This window comes from Hevea brasiliensis, chromosome 16 (genome assembly GCF_030052815.1).
Source record: "Hevea brasiliensis isolate MT/VB/25A 57/8 chromosome 16, ASM3005281v1, whole genome shotgun sequence".
In the NCBI taxonomy this organism is placed as follows: Eukaryota; Viridiplantae; Streptophyta; class Magnoliopsida; order Malpighiales; family Euphorbiaceae; genus Hevea; species Hevea brasiliensis.
This window is the reverse complement of record NC_079508.1, coordinates 20,995,514-21,013,288: the sequence shown is the minus strand read 5'-3', so window position 1 is coordinate 21,013,288 and position 17,775 is coordinate 20,995,514. Positions and strand designations below refer to the sequence as shown.

The following is a 17,775-nucleotide window of genomic DNA, read 5'->3' as shown; positions in this document are numbered from 1 at the left end:
ATTTTAAATCAATTTTCATGAAAGTTAAATCATCGATTAAAATCTGGTGTTATAAAATTTTTTTCAAAATTCCGACAGAGTGCCGGTTGTATTTTGAGAAAACAGTTCTTCAAACCTGAAAAGGAAAACACTCCCAATATAATTTCTCAAATACAACTCCAATAAACTTCATTTCATCTCACAATTCAAATCTCAATAATCAAATCAACCTCATCATAAAAGAAACATGTCATTGATTATAAGACTGAAAATTTAGTATTACAAAACTATACAGGTAAATGAAATCTCAAATTTACATTATAAAAATTTACATTTAATTACGTACCAAAATATTTTACAAGAGCTTTTATACAACAGCTCAAATAATTTACATACATATTATTACATGCATACATCAAACCTATATACATGGGTATACCTATGATATACCTAGAGTTGATCTGAATGTGTCTTCAAGGCGCAGCTATAGGAATTCTCACTCAGTTACTCTATCCTTACTTTCACCTGTGACAGCATACAAAGCCATCGCTGAGTGGTGAACTCAGTGGTGCTCAACTATAACTTAAAACATAGTATAATATATCTTAGCAAAATTACAGCAAATAATTTGAAAATCTGGATACTCATCAAATTCCAAAAATCAAAATATTCATTGCCAATAATATAAATCATTTGTATAAAATAACTTTGATCATGAAATTCAATTTATCGAATCACAACTAAACATTTAAGGTAATTCTAGTAATTTATGGAAATAAAGATTAATTCTGATAAAATCAATTATGCATAAATCCCATTTGAAATTGAAATTCTTTACTATTCAAAAACCATTCTTTATCTCACTAACTATGCAAGACTAATCCGAAAGGGCCATCTTCGAGGTGATTCTAACTCCCTATGGTCAGGCAAGTCAAATCATCGTATACAGTACACACCACAATAATGAAACTTCTGAAAGGGCCATAACAAAAAAAATTAGATCTAACCTCTAATAAGAGGAGAATCTATATAACATCCCCACTGTATGTATTCTGTACGTTTTGTTGCTCCAGTGGCTAAATATCAGTCCACGCAAGTCAAGATGTCTGGAACTACACTTCGGTGATAGTGAACAGACATATAATGATGAAATAAATAAAAAGAAAATACAAGAAAAATCAAAGAAAATTGAAAAAGAGAAAATGAAGCTAAGTTAAACGAACTGGCACCGCAGCGATGGGTGACCGCACCGGGAAGGCCGTTGCTAACCCTAGGACTGTGGGGAACCCTTGGAATTTAATTTTGAGACATAAATAAAGGTTTATTGAAATGTAATTAACACTAAAAATATCAAAGAAAAATTAATAAATTAGTACAAAGAAAAATAAAAAATCGAGAAACAGACAAAAATCGGTGTTACTGAAAAATAAGGAATATAACCCGAAGTGGGGTATTTTGGTCATTTGACACCTAGAGTTGCCTTTTGACGTCAATTCCATTAAAAATAAATGACATTACACTTTAGAAATGTCATGAAAAATTAAATTGTGATACATTATGTAAATCATGAAAGAAAGGAGATAAATGTGTAAATAAAGGAAACTTAGTATAATTAAACATTAAACAATTGATTAGTGCTCCACTAACTACATTATAAGGTACATAAAATAACCATTAGTGGGCAGAAATGGGTCATCTTCAACCTTGAGAGAAAGCTAGCCGAAGTGAATTCCACCATTGAAGTCCACCATGGCCGAATGAACTCTTCTTCCATACAACCTTGATCAAGCCATCCTTTCCTCTTGATTTCTTCATTAAAGCTTGCCTACTTACCTTGGAGAAGATATTGGCAACAAGAAAAACAAGATTTGGTGAAGTTTTGATGAGCTTCAAAAGTGGTAAGTGTCCAAATCTTCTCCCTAGCTTTAGTAAAAGTTGTATTTAGGTTGAGATGAGTAGTTTGGTGAAGAGAAATGAAAGAAATAGTGAGATATGGACTTGTCCATTCTTGGTAGCCATGAGCCTTTGTTAAGCTTGAGTTATTTTTACTTCTAATGAATGGAAATGAAGGTTGATTAATTCAAATGAAAGTTGTAGTAAGTTTATATCCAAGTATGTGCATGCTAATGCTTGAGTTAAGGGTTTGAAATGGGATTTTGATGCTTTGGAAAACTGCCATGTTTGGTAGCCTATAATATCATGAATTTGTGTGTGTGAATATGTAGTTTATTAATGAAATGTAATGGTGTTAAATTGCGGGCAGCATGTGTAGTTAAAATGGAAGTGTATGTGTAACATAAGTGTTGATGCACATTAAATTTGGGTGGATGTAAATATTGAAGTTTAATGGTGTATTGTGTGCTTTGTGCACTTGAGCATTCTGCCCAGAATGCTTGCTGGAATTGTGTACAATATAAATATAGAAATGCCATTGATTGAATATTGAAGTATTGGGAGGAGGAGGATTGTTAAAATTGGAAGTGTGATATTCAAATGCAGGTTATGTATGTTGGCAGCACCTAAATTAGGTCATAAGTGCAATATTGTGAACCCAATTGGTATGAGGCCAATGGGGAGTGAAACTAGACACCAAATAGGCCAACTTTCATGTAGAAATGTTGCCAAAATTCTGCCTAGAAACTGACCTTAAAAATTACCAAACCTGGAATGGCAACCTTGCAACCCAGATTTTTGGCCATATGAACAGTAGTCCTTGGGATGACCATAACTCACTCAAAAAAGGTCCAATTGACCTGAAATTTTTACCATGGTTATTTTAGACATAGATATACAATTCTTATGAAGACACCAAAGCCCAAAATGGCCAGAACCAAGTCAAATGGCTTGCAAAAATTCGAGTACAAAAACTGCTGAACCAAAAGTGACCTAAAATTGACCAAATTTTGCAATAAAGGTGCAATCTGTCCAGTTTTAGTATATTGACAATAACTTGGTCTATACAACTCGGAATGACCTGAAATTTTGCCCTGCGTTCAATAAGACATAGAGCTACAATTTTTCTTCTTTGACCATAAGCTAAAAACCAAGAGAAATAGGACTTTAAGCTAGACCAATCTAGCACACCAAAAATTGAGAATTTGACATTTACATACAATGATGCTTGAAGCGATTTGGCAATGAATGCCAAATTGTAAAAATCATAAATTGCACTATATTGGCAGCATATTGAATTACAATATGTGATATGTTGATGCTAGAAACCACTTTTCCATAGTACCTAAAAAGGTCAACATATGCATTGACTTATGAATTACATAATAGTTAGTAAACTCTAAAAATTGAAGAATTAAACAATTAATTTATAATGTGCCCTAGTTTGCCTAGTTGACTAGTTTGGATAGGTTGGCATGCCAATAGGATTTTGACAACTGTTTTGTAAATGGCTTCATGCCATACTGTGTTTTTAACGCTTATTATGCCGCACGGTGACTTTAATAGCCTACGGCTATAGATATTGTCTATTTATTTTTGGCTTATCGCTAGATGACTATATGGCTTTTTAGCCACGCTATTTGCACACCGGGAGACACTTTGTGATCGATGGTGTGACGGCCCGGAGGTACTAGGTACCCAGTGCTAGTATATCCGTTTATCTAGTCTGGTCAGTATATAGGCTACACGAGCAGTAATTCAAGTACTATTAAATTCAAATACCTAAATCCAATCTACTAACATAGAGCATTATTAAAAATTAGTAAATATTGAAATGTTAGCAAATAAAAGTAGAATCAGCAACTGCAAAGTATATTGATGTTGTAAATTCATAAACACTTCATTTACTTTATTTTAGTGTATATTTCTTTATATTTGGCACCATTAAGCAAAATTGCTTAGCGCATTGCTTTTGTAACGCGTAGGTATTGGAGACACAGCTAGGGAGCCTAGCAGACCTATGACCAGGTGAGACATCGGATCTTCACAGAAGTTCAGAGTCATCTGCACTGCATTGCATACATGGTAGGACTTAGGATATCTTGTATTTTGTATTTTTGTTGTATTTTTGAAATTCGGCCTTGTATTTTGTAATATTATAAAAGCTCTAAAGTTGTAATATTTTGTACATATTAAATAACATGGAGATTTTCTGGATACATTTAAATTATTATGGACTATAATATGGAACTGTTTAATGAATGTAAAAGTCTATTGATTTTACTGAGAAATAGAGACTATGAAATATTTGAGATTTTGATATTATCATATTAAATTGTTTTCAACAAGTTTGGAAGGACAGTTTGTCTGAAATACAGATGGCACCTTGCCAAATTTTTATTACCAATCTTGAAACACTTATTTTATCAAAGTATGAAAATAGTATCAGCATAATATGAATATTACATAAAAGACTTCTTAAAATCAAATTGAGCACAGGAAATGAAATAATCACAGACTAGGTGTTCCGGCACGCCGTGTAGCACGCCTTGCTCGACTATTCTGTAGACGAGTGAGGGGTGTTACAAAGCTAACTCCATTGTCTCCTCAACAAATGAGAGAGACGGGTAATAACCTAGTCAAGCATCTATAGTGAGATATAAAACAATATCATGAATCTCTTTATCCTTTTTGTGAGCATAAATCACAATACAATTCGACTCAAAGTCAATTCCAATATCCAATAATTTTTATGCTCATCACTATTCAAAACATAAATTTGTATTTTTCCATGCAAATTGCCCATCACAATTCAAAACATATTCTATCACAATTTTCCAAAACATAACTTATTCAATCCACAACAATGCTTAATACTTGTTGAAATACCATTTCATAAAGCTAAATTCATACATACTATAACAATTTCAATAATCATTGAATTAAATCCAATACTTGATAAACATAATACATAAGAAAAATACGTAATTTAGTCATATGAAATTTTCAGAACAAAATCAATTAAAATCTAGTTGTGCACAAACCTCTGATGAGTCACCTCTTGGCCTTGACTTAGTGGGTCTTTTCCCTTCCCAGTGTCTTTTCTAACTAAAACACACAATTTAAAGTGTTTCAGTACTCATTTAAATTGTTTCTAGTAATAAGGTTCAATAATTAAATTTTATTGATATTATTCCTTTCATTAGTCAACCTATAATGTTAACCTTTAATGCACACTAGGTGAATTAGTTTTAATGTCACTAATATGTTCCATTTTACATTCCTCACATGTTGACATATATTGCCAATTTCATTTCAAAGCTTATTGCATTTTATTGCAATTATTTAGATTTCATAGCCAATGTTTACTATCTATTGGACCAAGCTACAGTGTAAATTTAGTAGATTTCTCTTCATTAAATTGTTTCTCATTGTGTCTTCTTTAATTTCCTTTTTGAATCACTCTACTTGGAGTTGTATAACTTAAGTTATGGTCATTTAACCATAACTAGGTCAAAGTTAAATTTTGACTTCCTTATTAGGCATTTTCGATTCTAAATTTACTAATTTATTTGGACTATTTGTAATCATATTGAGGTCTAACATTCTTCATAAGTATTGTTGCGTTACGTCTTAGGGTCAATCAGAAATTTTACTTGTAATTTTTTAAGTCTTATAGAATTATTTATAGCTAAATTGTTGACTTTGACTTGGCATGGTCCTTAATTAGGTCAATGGCTTTGACCTTAAAGTCTAACCTTATACATTTATAATTTGAGGAAGTTGTCCAAAAAAAAGTTTTAGGTCTCGTTCTTAGCTTTCCAGATTGGTATGGCCCATTACATTGGGAGATTTCTTGTGGGAGATATGCCTATTTTAATTTTCTGGACTTAATGGTTAATTGTACCAATTCTAGATTTTATACATCAACTTGATCAAACTAATTGACCTATTTCTCTTAGTTTTTGGGCTTTGGTCCAAATACCAATTTTGTAGGTATATGTCTTATTGAATTTTTGGCACTGATTTTAGGTCATTTGGAGTTTTCTAAACCAAGTTATGGTCATTTTACTAATGCTGGTCAAGTTGCACTTATTTGACAATTCTGGGTCACTTTTAGGTCAAAGTCAATTCGGCCAGTTTTTGTAACCCAGCTTTGGCGATTATTTTAACTTGGTAATTGGCATTTCTAGGCTTGGTGGTCTTCACCAAAGTTGTAGCCCTATGTCTAAGCTTTCCAACGGTATAAATTTTAGGTCATTTGGATCAGTTTTGAGTGAGTTATGGTCATTTTAATAATTACTATTCATATGGTCAATTTCTAGGTTCTCAAAGTTTCAATTCCGGATTAGGCCATTCTTTTTTATCACTTCTAGGCAGAATTTATGTCATACCCTACTCCTCTGTAAGATGTAACATGATCCCGTAGTACATCTAATGAATTACCGTACTTCGCCTACCGATAACCCATTAGATATACTACAAGGGATTTTAAAACAATTTTCGTGCAATTTAAATCATCGATTAAAATCTGGTGTTATAAAATTTTTTTCAAAATTTCGGCAAAGTGCCGGCTGTATTTTGAGAAAACAGTTCTTTAATCCTGCAAAAGAAAAATGCTCCCAATATGTTTTCTTAAATACAACTTCAGTAACTTCAATTCAATTCACAATTCAATTCTCAATACACAATCAATTCATTTTCAAACTAATCCCATCATAAAGAAATATCTCATTCATTTCAAGACTCAAAATTTATATTACAAACTATTCAGATAATTGAAATCCCAAATTTACATTTACAATAATTTACATTTAATTACATACCAAAATATTTTACAAGAGTTTTATATACAACTGCTCAAATAATTTACATACATATTATTACATGCTTACATCAAAACCTATGTACATGGGTATACCTATGATATACCTGGAGCTGATCCGAATATATCTTCAACGAAATTTACTTACTGCTCTATGCTCTTCTTACCTGCGACAGCATACAAAGCTATCGCTGAGTGGTGAACTCAGTGGTGCACAACTATAATTTAAAACATAGTACAATATACATTGACAGATTTTACAGTAAATAATTTGAGAATCTGAATACTGATCAAATTTCACAACTCAAAATATTCATTGCCAATAATGTAAATCATTTGTATAAATGACTTGGAGCACAAAATTCAATTTATCATATCTTGACTATCCATTTAAGTAATTCCAACAAAATCAATTTTACATAAACCATAATTAAAATCACCATTCCTTACCATTAAAAAGCCATTCTGTATCTCAAAAATCATTATGTATCTCAAATATCATATTGTATCTCAAAAGTCATTATATATCTCAAAAATCAATCTTTATCTCAAAAGTCATTATGTATCTCAAAAATCAATCTTTATCTCAAAAGTCATTATGTATCTCAAAAATCAATCTTTATCTCAAAAGTCATTATGTATCTCAAAAATCAATCTTTATCTCAAAAGTCATTATATATCTCAAAAATCAATCTTTATCTCAAAAGTCATTATGTATCTCAAAAATCAATCTTTATCTCAAAAGTCATTATGTATCTCAAAAATCAATCTTTATCTCACTAACTATGCAAGACTAATCCGAAAGGGCCATATTCGATGTGCTTCTAACTCCCTATGGTCGGGGAGGTCGAATCATCGTGCACAGTACCATCACAATAATGAATCTTCCGCAAGGGCCATAATGATAAAATAAACTTAGATCTAACCTCAAATCAGAGGAAAAATCTAAGCCTGTGCACGTACCATGGTAATCAAAACACAACTCACTCCATTGTCTTCTCAACAAATGAGAGAGACGGGTAATAACCTAGTCAAGCATCTATAGTGAGATATAAAACAATATCACAATCCTTTTAGTGAGCATAAATCACAATATAATTCGATTCAAATTCAATTCCAATATCCAATAATTTTTTTATGCTCATCACAATTCAAATCATAATTTACATTTTTACATGAAAATTACCATCACAATTCAAAACATGTTATATCACAATTTTCCAAAACATAATTTATTCAATCCATAACAATGCTTAATAATTGTGGAAATACCATTTCACAAAGCTAAATTCATACATACTATAACAATTTCAATAATCATTGAATTAAATCCAATGCTTATTAAACATAATACATAAGAAAAGTATGTCATTTAATCATATGAAATATTCAAACAAAATCAGTTAAAAACTAGTTGTGCACAAACACAACTTAAAACAATAACATACAATTAATCATATGAAATATTATTCAGAGCAAAATCAGTTGAAAACTAGTTGTGCACAAACCTCTGATGACTGTCTCCACGATCCGACTCAGTGTTTCCTTCCCTTTCTTTGAGTCCTTGTTAATCGAGAAACACAATTTGAAGTGTTTGATTGCTAAATTAATTTGTCTCTATCGATGGTGTTTGGTAAATAATGCCTTGAACTCAATTATTCACTTAATCACCTAATATACCAACCCTCATTGCGTTTTAGGTAAATTAGGTCTTAGTGTCGTTAATATGTCACATTCGATAGGGTTTTAGGTTTGGTACGTTTTACCAAAGTCATTTCCTTGTTTAGTGCATTTTAGTGCAAATTCTTTGGATTAGGGATACTGGTTTGACCTAACCGGACGATCTAGTTCCCTCGGTTTTCGGGTCTCGGTCGAAACTACAAACTTGTAGATCTAGGTCTTATTGCACGCGGGGAAAAATTTCAGGTCAATCCGAGTTAAGTAGACCAAGTTATGGTCATTATACCATTGCTGGTCAAATGGTACCATTTTAGGTCAATTTTAGGTCAATTTGGTCAACTCTGGTTCGGCCAGTTTTTGGACTCGAACTTGTGCAAGTTGTTTGACTTGCTTATGGTCATTTCTGGGCTTTGGTGTCTTCATAAGACTTGTAGGTATGGGTCTTAACTATCCATGGTTAAAATTTCAGGTCAATTGGACCTGTTTTGAGTGAGTTATGGCCTAAATACTCACTGCTGCCCAAATGGTCAGTTTTTAGGTCTCAAGTGTACCTAATCCGAATTGGTCATTTTCTTAGGTCACCTTGCAAGCAGAATTTTGGTATGGTTTCTCAATGAAAGTTGGCAAATTTTGTGCCTAGTTTCACCTCAAATTGGTCTCATACCAATTGAGGTTACACATTTAAGGTTATAGGCTAAAATGTACACTGTCCTTGATTACTTTGCTTAACACACATCAACTACACACATTTACTTTGCAATTTGTTTACTTCCCTACCAATCTGTTTTGGTACATTAACCATAGTATAATCTACTTTACATTGACATTATTTTGGGCAGATTACCATTACCCTCAACACACCAAATATAATTCACATTTACAATATCTCAATACCATTACATACACACCTAAACACCACTAATTCTCACATACACTTTACACAATAATTTCATACACATATCCTTCATTCCTTAATGCCACAATTCTGCCAACACTCCCATGAATATACACATTTATTCAAGTGTCCCCAAGGCTGCCGAAATTGTCCTTCAACACCACATTGCCCTACAATCCATCAATTCTCATCCAAGTGCCAAAATCACCATGTATATGTAAAACAATTCATTAGGATATTAATTTACCATGATCAACATTATTTCTCATCAATTATATGCATAATAAATCATCAAATGTGTGACCCCATGGCTGTCCAAAAATGGCTATCTCAATAACTATTTAAACTTCAAAATTTCCTTCACAAAACTAACACCCATAACATAAACATAAAGTTTAACAAGGAAATTCTCAAAAATGCAAACTTACCTTTAATTGTAACTTGCTAAACCTTCACCAAACTTCTCAAAATTGGTATCAATATCTTCCTTGTGATGTGTAGACCATTTTTTGTGAAGGAACTTAAAGGATTGGAGTTGAAATGGAGAGTTAAGAAAGCTTGCATGAAAAATGGCTATGGAGTTTCCTCTCACCTCATTCACGGCAATGTTGAATGCAAATGAGGAAGATGAATTATTCAGCTGCATTTTAAGTGTACACATGTCCCACTATGTGTTTAATTAATTCCCTTAGTGGTCCACTAAAAAATTAAATCATTTTATAAGTTAAACTTTCACTTAATCCCACATTAACCCATGATTTTAGCTATTTACTTTAGGTACCACCAAATTAATTTTTCATTTCATTTTCTAAGTGTAATATTATTTATTTTTAATGGACATTTAGGTCAAAAGACAATTCGGGATGTCAAATGACCATAATGCCCCTGTTCGGGTTACGTTCCCGATTTTTCGGTAACACCGTATTTTGTCTGTTTTTCGATTTCTCACTTTTCTTTGTACTAATTATTTAATTTTTCTTTGATCTTTCTAATGATATTTATTCTTCAACAAGGGTCTATTTATGTCCTAAAAATGTTTTCCAGGATTCCCCGCAGTCCAGGGCTAGTCAACGGTCCACGCCGTGACTTCAAGTCTGATCACCCATCGCTAGGTTTCCCGGCTCGCTTAACTTGATCACATTTCTTTACTATTATTTTTCCTTTGTTTTTCTTGTATTTTCTTTTCTTGTATTTCATTATTTTATGTCTCTTCACTCATATTGAAGTGTGGTTCTAGGCATCCTAGCTGCCCAGACAACACTGGTCACCGGAGCAGTAGAACGCACTACCAAACTTAGGGGTGTTACAATTCTCCCCCCCTTAAATAAATTTCGTCTCGAAATTTTACCTGGCATTAGGCTCTGAACAGCTGTGGTTGTTGTCTCCTCATATCCTCTTCACGTTCCCAAGTAGCTTCCTGACCTGAATGATGGTTCCACAGCACTTTAACCAGGTGTATCTGTTTGTTTCTCAGCTGCTTCACCTCATAAGCCAGAATTTTTATGGGTTCTTCCTCATATGAGAGGTCTGGATTTACTTCAATCTCTTCAATCGACAAGTACATGAGATGGGTCAGATCTGTACCTCCTTAACATGGACACATGGAAGACACTGTGTATCCTTGCTAGCTCTGGAGGTAATGCCAACCGATATGCCAAAGGACCCACTCTTTCCAGAACTTCATATGGTCCGATGAAACGAGGACTCAGTTTCCCCTTTCTGCCAAATCTCATAATTCTCTTCCAAGGAGAAACTTTGAGGAATACCTTATCACCCACTGCATATTCAATATCTCTTCTTTTCAAATCAACATAGGACTTCTGACGGTTTCATGTAGCCTTGAGTCTATCTCTAATTAATCTGATCTTTTCCTCTGTCTGCTGAACAATTTCTGGCCCAATCATCTTCCTTTCACCTATTTCATCCCAACATGAGGGAGTTCTACACTTCCTGCCATACAATGCTTCATATGGAGGCATTCCAATGCTTGATTGGTAGCTGTTGTTATAAGCAAACTCAATCAACGGCAAGTGTGTATCCCAACTACCTTCAAATTCAATCACACAAGCCCGTAGCATATCCTCCAGTATCTGAATAACCCTCTCGGGTGGCCATGCGTGGGTGGAATACTGTGTTGAAGTTCAATCTAGTTCTTAGGGCTCTCTGAAGACTACCCCAGAATCTAGAAGTGAACCTAAGATCTCTGTCAGATACAATTGATACTGGCACTCCATGCAGTTTTACAATTTCATTTATGTAGAATCTGGCCAATCTTTCCAGGTTATAGTCCATCCGGACTGGCAAAAAGTGATTAGACTTGGTTAGTCTATCAACTATAACCTATACTGCATCATGACTATTCTGTGTCCTCAGAAATCTCATCACAAAATCCATAGTTATCTGTTCCCTTACAATGTTTCATAGGGTGCCACTTGTATACTAGCTTGACACTTATTAATGTATACAAATTCTGTTAGTGGGATGTATCTGTCCCATCTCCTCTCGGATTCAATGACACAAGTTCTCGATATATTCTCGAGGGTCTATTCCATTTTACAGGTTATTATTATCATTTCATTTCATTATTTACAGAAATACAATGAGTTTCAAAATTTACCTGAATCACTTGTTTCGACTGTCCATCCATCTGAGGATAATAAGTCAAATCGATATCTCTAAGCTTATAGCAATTCTTGTAGTGCAGTAATTCACACTAATGTAACTGAGTCACTGACTCTAGCTACCTTACAAGTGTAGTCGTTTGATAGGCTAGTTCTGAAGTTTTAAATTTCTGACTAAAATTTCCACATTTATTTCCAGTAATAGTACTCTATTCGGGTGCAACTGTATCAATTTATAAATTACTTACAATTATTCTTAATTTATTATACCACGAGGAAGCATGTAGCTCTACACAATAATCCTGTGTCGATCGTAATCTGACTTACAATACAAACATCGAGAACATTACATAGTCACTACGTTATAACCTCATGGACTAGGTTTTCTAACATCTTATCTTTCTCGAATCCACTAATATCCCAAACCGATTCTGATTACAATTTCCTTTGACAATTACTAACAGTAACATTTTTGCCCTCATCTAGAGCAATTCTATTACTGTAACTTACTTTTAGGTCCTCTTGCCTTACATTAGTAGGCTCGCCAATTAGCTTTATAATTTACGGTATGTTAGAAAATACTCTTAGCTAAAATTCTTCTAAAATTAATGTCAATCATACTTGTTATTACAATTATTATCCTAAAAGACTAGTCACTAATACATCAAAATTCATTCCCATGTAAAGGAATAACAACAGAACATATAGTTCTAACACTAACACACAACTAAGTAGTGCTGGGATCAAATAATAACTAATTGTTTCTTTCAAAATTTAAGAACTTACCAGTAGCTACATCTGAAGTTTCTGCTCTTTCTCCTTGGCGCACAGTGGACGCTCTGACTGGTGCACTACCATATTCGGGTTGATTCACTGTGTTATAGTGGTGAGGAGTACTAACTCTATTTCTATCTTGACTCTGACTGACAGTCTGTGAACTCTGGAGAGCAGATCGAGGTGGTTTAGTACAATTTTTAGCAAAGTGTCCAAGTTTTCCACAATTGTAGCAGGCTCCAGAGGTCTTATAGCATATCCCACCATGATATTTTCCACAAGTTTCACATAGGCGGGAAGGGTAGGAACTTCTAGTTGTTCGACGACTGGACCTTGGTGGTCTCTGCCTTGATGATCCACCTCTGTTATATCCCTGAGCTCGGGGCTCCTCAATTTCTTTTCTCTTTCTCAAATTACTGCTTGAGCTCTGACCCATAGGTTTCTCCCTCTTCTCTATTTCATGTTGCCCTTATGGGGTTGGAGTGCAGATTGGGCTTGGGCTGACAGATTATCAGCCATTTGTTGGAAGAAAGTGGCCATTTGCTGGGCCATTTGTGAAGTAATTTGTACTGGTAAAACTGGTACAGTCGGGCCTTCGACACTTTGTGGAGCTGGGGCATCAACTTGTACTTCTGCCATCATGGACTGTTCTACGGTCTCATTTTTCTCTTCCATATCTTTCCACAAGATTCTCTATTCCTGTACAACCAACATAAGGAGATTCCTCTCCATTAGTTCATATTTATGATGTAAATGTACTATATGTATCAAACATTTGAGCAGTTGTAGTTACCGACAAAAAGATTTCAAATTCACAGTTCGAAATTTACTTTAAAACCATTGCTCTGATACCACTAAAACATGTCACACCCTACTCCTCTGTAAGATGTAACATGATCCCGTAGTACACCTAATGTATTACCGTACTTCGCCTACCGATAACCCATTATATATTCTACAAGGGATTTTTTAACAATTTTCGTGCAATTTAAATCATCGATTAAAATCGGTGTTATAAAATTTTTTCAAAATTTCGCAAAGTGCTTGCTGTATTTTGAGAAACAGTTCTTTAATCCTGCAAAGAAAAATGCTCCCAATATGTTTTCTCAAATACAACTTCAGTAACTTCAATTCAATTCACAATTCAATTCTCAATACACAATCAATTCATTTTCAAACTAATCCCATCATAAAGAAATATCTCATTCATTTCAAGACTCAAAATTTATATTACAAACTATTCAGATAATTGAAATCCCAAATTTACATTTACAATAATTTACATTTAATTACATACCAAAATATTTTACAAGAGTTTTATATACAACTGCTCAAATAATTTACATAAATATTATTACATGCTTACATCAAAACCTATGTACATGGGTATACCTATGATATACCCGAGGTGATCCGAATATATCTTCAACGAAATTTACTTATCGCTCTATGCTCTTCTTACTGCGACAAAGATACAAAGCTATCATTGAGTGGTGAACTCGAGTGGTGCACAACTATAATTTAAAACATAGTACAATATACATTGACAGATTTTCTGATAAATAATTTGAGAATCGAATCGATCAAATTTCACAACTCAAAATATTCATTGCCAATAATGTAAATCATTTGTATAAATGACTTGGAGCACAAAATTCAATTTATCATATCTTGACTATCCATTTAAGTAATTCCAACAAAATCAATTTTACATAAACCATAATTAAAATCACCATTCCTTACCATTAAAAAGCCATTCTGTATCTCAAAAATCATTATGTATCTCAAATATCATATTGTATCTCAAAAGTCATTATATATCTCAAAAATCAATCTTTATCTCAAAAGTCATTATGTATCTCAAAAATCAATCTTTATCTCAAAAGTCATTATGTATCTCAAAAATCAATCTTTATCTCAAAAGTCATTATATATCTCAAAAATCAATCTTTATCTCAAAAGTCATTATGTATCTCAAAAATCAATCTTTATCTCAAAAGTCATTATGTATCTCAAAAATCAATCTTTATCTCACTAACTATGCAAGACTAATCTGAAAGGGCCATATTCGATGTGATTCTAACTCCCTATGGTCGGGGAGGTCGAATCTGATTCTAACTCCCTATGGTCGGGGAGGTCGAATCATCGTGCACAGTACCATCACAATAATGAATCTTCCGCAAGGGCCATAACGATAAAATAAACTTTGATCTAACCTCAAATCAGAGGAAAAATCTAAGCCTGTGCACGTACCATGGTAATCAAAACACAACTCACTCCATTGTCTTCTCAACAAATGAGAGAGACGGGTAATAACCTAGTCAAGCATCTATAGTGAGATATAAAACAATATCACAATCCTTTTAGTGAGCATAAATCACAATATAATTCGATTCAAATTCAATTCCAATATCCAATAATTTTTTTATGCTCATCACAATTCAAATCATAATTTACATTTTTACATGAAAATTACCATCACAATTCAAAACATGTTATATCACAATTTTCCAAAACATAATTTATTCAATCCATAACAATGCTTAATAATTGTGGAAATACCATTTCACAAAGCTAAATTCATACATACTATAACAATTTCAATAATCATTGAATTAAATCCAATGCTTATTAAACATAATACATAAGAAAAGTATGTCATTTAATCATATGAAATATTCAAACAAAATCAGTTAAAAACTAGTTGTGCACAAACACAACTTAAAACAATAACATACAATTAATCATATGAAATATTATTCAGAGCAAAATCAGTTGAAAACTAGTTGTGCACAAACCTCTGATGACTGTCTCCCTGATCTGGACTCAGTGTTTCCTTCCCTTTTGCTGAGTCCTTGTTAACTGAGAAACACAATTTGAAGTGTTTCAGTGCTAAATTAAGCTGTCTCTATCGATGGTGTTTGGTAAATAATGCACTGAACTCAATTATTCACTTAATCACCTAATATACCAACCCTCATTGCGTTTTAGGTAAATTAGGTCTTAGTGTCGTTAATATGTCACATTCGATAGGGTTTTAGGTTTGGTACGTTTTACCAAAGTCATTTCCTTGTTTAGTGCATTTTAGTGCAAATTCTTTGGATTCCGGGATACTGGTTTGACCTAACCGGACGATCTAGTTCCCTCGGTTTTCGGGTCTCGGTCGAAACTACAAACTTGTAGATCTAGGTCTTATTGCACGCGGGGAAAAATTTCAGGTCAATCCGAGTTAAGTAGACCAAGTTATGGTCATTATACCATTGCTGGTCAAATGGTACCATTTTAGGTCAATTTTAGGTCAATTTGGTCAACTCTGGTTCGGCCAGTTTTTGGACCCGAACTTGTGCAAGTTGTTTGACTTGCTTATGGTCATTTCTGGGCTTTGGTGTCTTCATAAGACTTGTAGGTATGGGTCTTAACTATCCATGGTTAAAATTTCAGGTCATTTGGACCTGTTTTGAGTGAGTTATGGCCTAAATACTCACTGCTGCCCAAATGGTCAGTTTTTAGGTCTCAAGTGTACCTAATCCGAATTGGTCATTTTCTTAGGTCACCTTGCAAGCAGAATTTTGGTATGGTTTCTCAATGAAAGTTGGCAAATTTTGTGCCTAGTTTCACCTCAAATTGGTCTCATACCAATTGAGGTTACACATTTAAGGTTATAGGCTAAAATGTACACTGTCCTTGATTACTTTGCTTAACACACATCAACTACACACATTTACTTTGCAATTTGTTTACTTCCCTACCAATCTGTTTTGGTACATTAACCACAGTATAATCTACTTTACATTGACATTATTTTGGGCAGATTACCATTACCCTCAACACACCAAATATAATTCACATTTACAATATCTCAATACCATTACATACACACCTAAACACCACTAATTCTCACATACACTTTACACAATAATTTCATACACATATCCTTCATTCCTTAATGCCACAATTCTGCCAACACTCCCATGAATATACACATTTATTCAAGTGTCCCCAAGGCTGCCGAAATTGTCCTTCAACACCACATTGCCCTACAATCCATCAATTCTCATCCAAGTGCCAAAATCACCATGTATATGTAAAACAATTCATTAGGATATTAATTTACCATGATCAACATTATTTCTCATCAATTATATGCATAATAAATCATCAAATGTGTGACCCCATGGCTGTCCAAAAATGGCTATCTCAATAACTATTTAAACTTCAAAATTTCCTTCACAAAACTAACACCCATAACATAAACATAAAGTTTAACAAGGAAATTCTCAAAAATGCAAACTTACCTTTAATTGTAACTTGCTAAACCTTCACCAAACTTCTCAAAATTGGTATCAATATCTTCCTTGTGATGTGTAGACCATTTTTTGTGAAGGAACTTAAAGGATTGGAGTTGAAATGGAGAGTTAAGAAAGCTTGCATGAAAAATGGCTATGGAGTTTCCTCTCACCTCATTCACGGCAATGTTGAATGCAAATGAGGAAGATGAATTATTCAGCTGCATTTTAAGTGTACACATGTCCCACTATGTGTTTAATTAATTCCCTTAGTGGTCCACTAAAAAATTAAATCATTTTATAAGTTAAACTTTCACTTAATCCCACATTAACCCATGATTTTAGCTATTTACTTTAGGTACCACCAAATTAATTTTTCATTTCATTTTCTAAGTGTAATATTATTTATTTTTAATGGACATTTAGGTCAAAAGACAATTCGGGATGTCAAATGACCATAATGCCCCTGTTCGGGTTACGTTCCCGATTTTTCGATAACACCGTATTTTGTCTGTTTTTCAATTTCTCACTTTTCTTTGTACCAATTATTTAATTTTTCTTTGATCTTTCTAATGATATTTATTCTTCAACAAGGGTCTATTTATGTCCTAAAAATGTTTTCCAGGGTTCCCCGCAGTCCAGGGCTAGTCAACGGTCCACGCCGTGACTTCCCGGTGCGGTCACCCATCGCTAGGTTTCCCGGCTCGCTTAACTTGATCACATTTCTTTACTATTATTTTTTCTTTGTTTTTCTTGTATTTTCTTTTCTTGTATTTCATTATTTTATGTCTCTTCACTCATATTGAAGTGTGGTTCTAGGCA

The 17,775-nt window shown here is 33.6% G+C and overlaps 1 long non-coding RNA gene across 1 annotated transcript; it reads right to left on the bottom strand.

Moving 5' to 3' along the window:
* Positions 1-6,591: 6,591 nt before the first annotated feature.
* On the bottom strand, positions 6,592-15,550 carry LOC131174762 (uncharacterized). The gene is made up of 2 exons (XR_009144991.1): positions 15,466-15,550; positions 6,592-6,864 (listed from the first exon to the last, which is right to left on the bottom strand). It is a non-coding gene; the product is annotated as an uncharacterized LOC131174762 (long non-coding RNA).
* Positions 15,551-17,775: the final 2,225 nt, after the last annotated feature.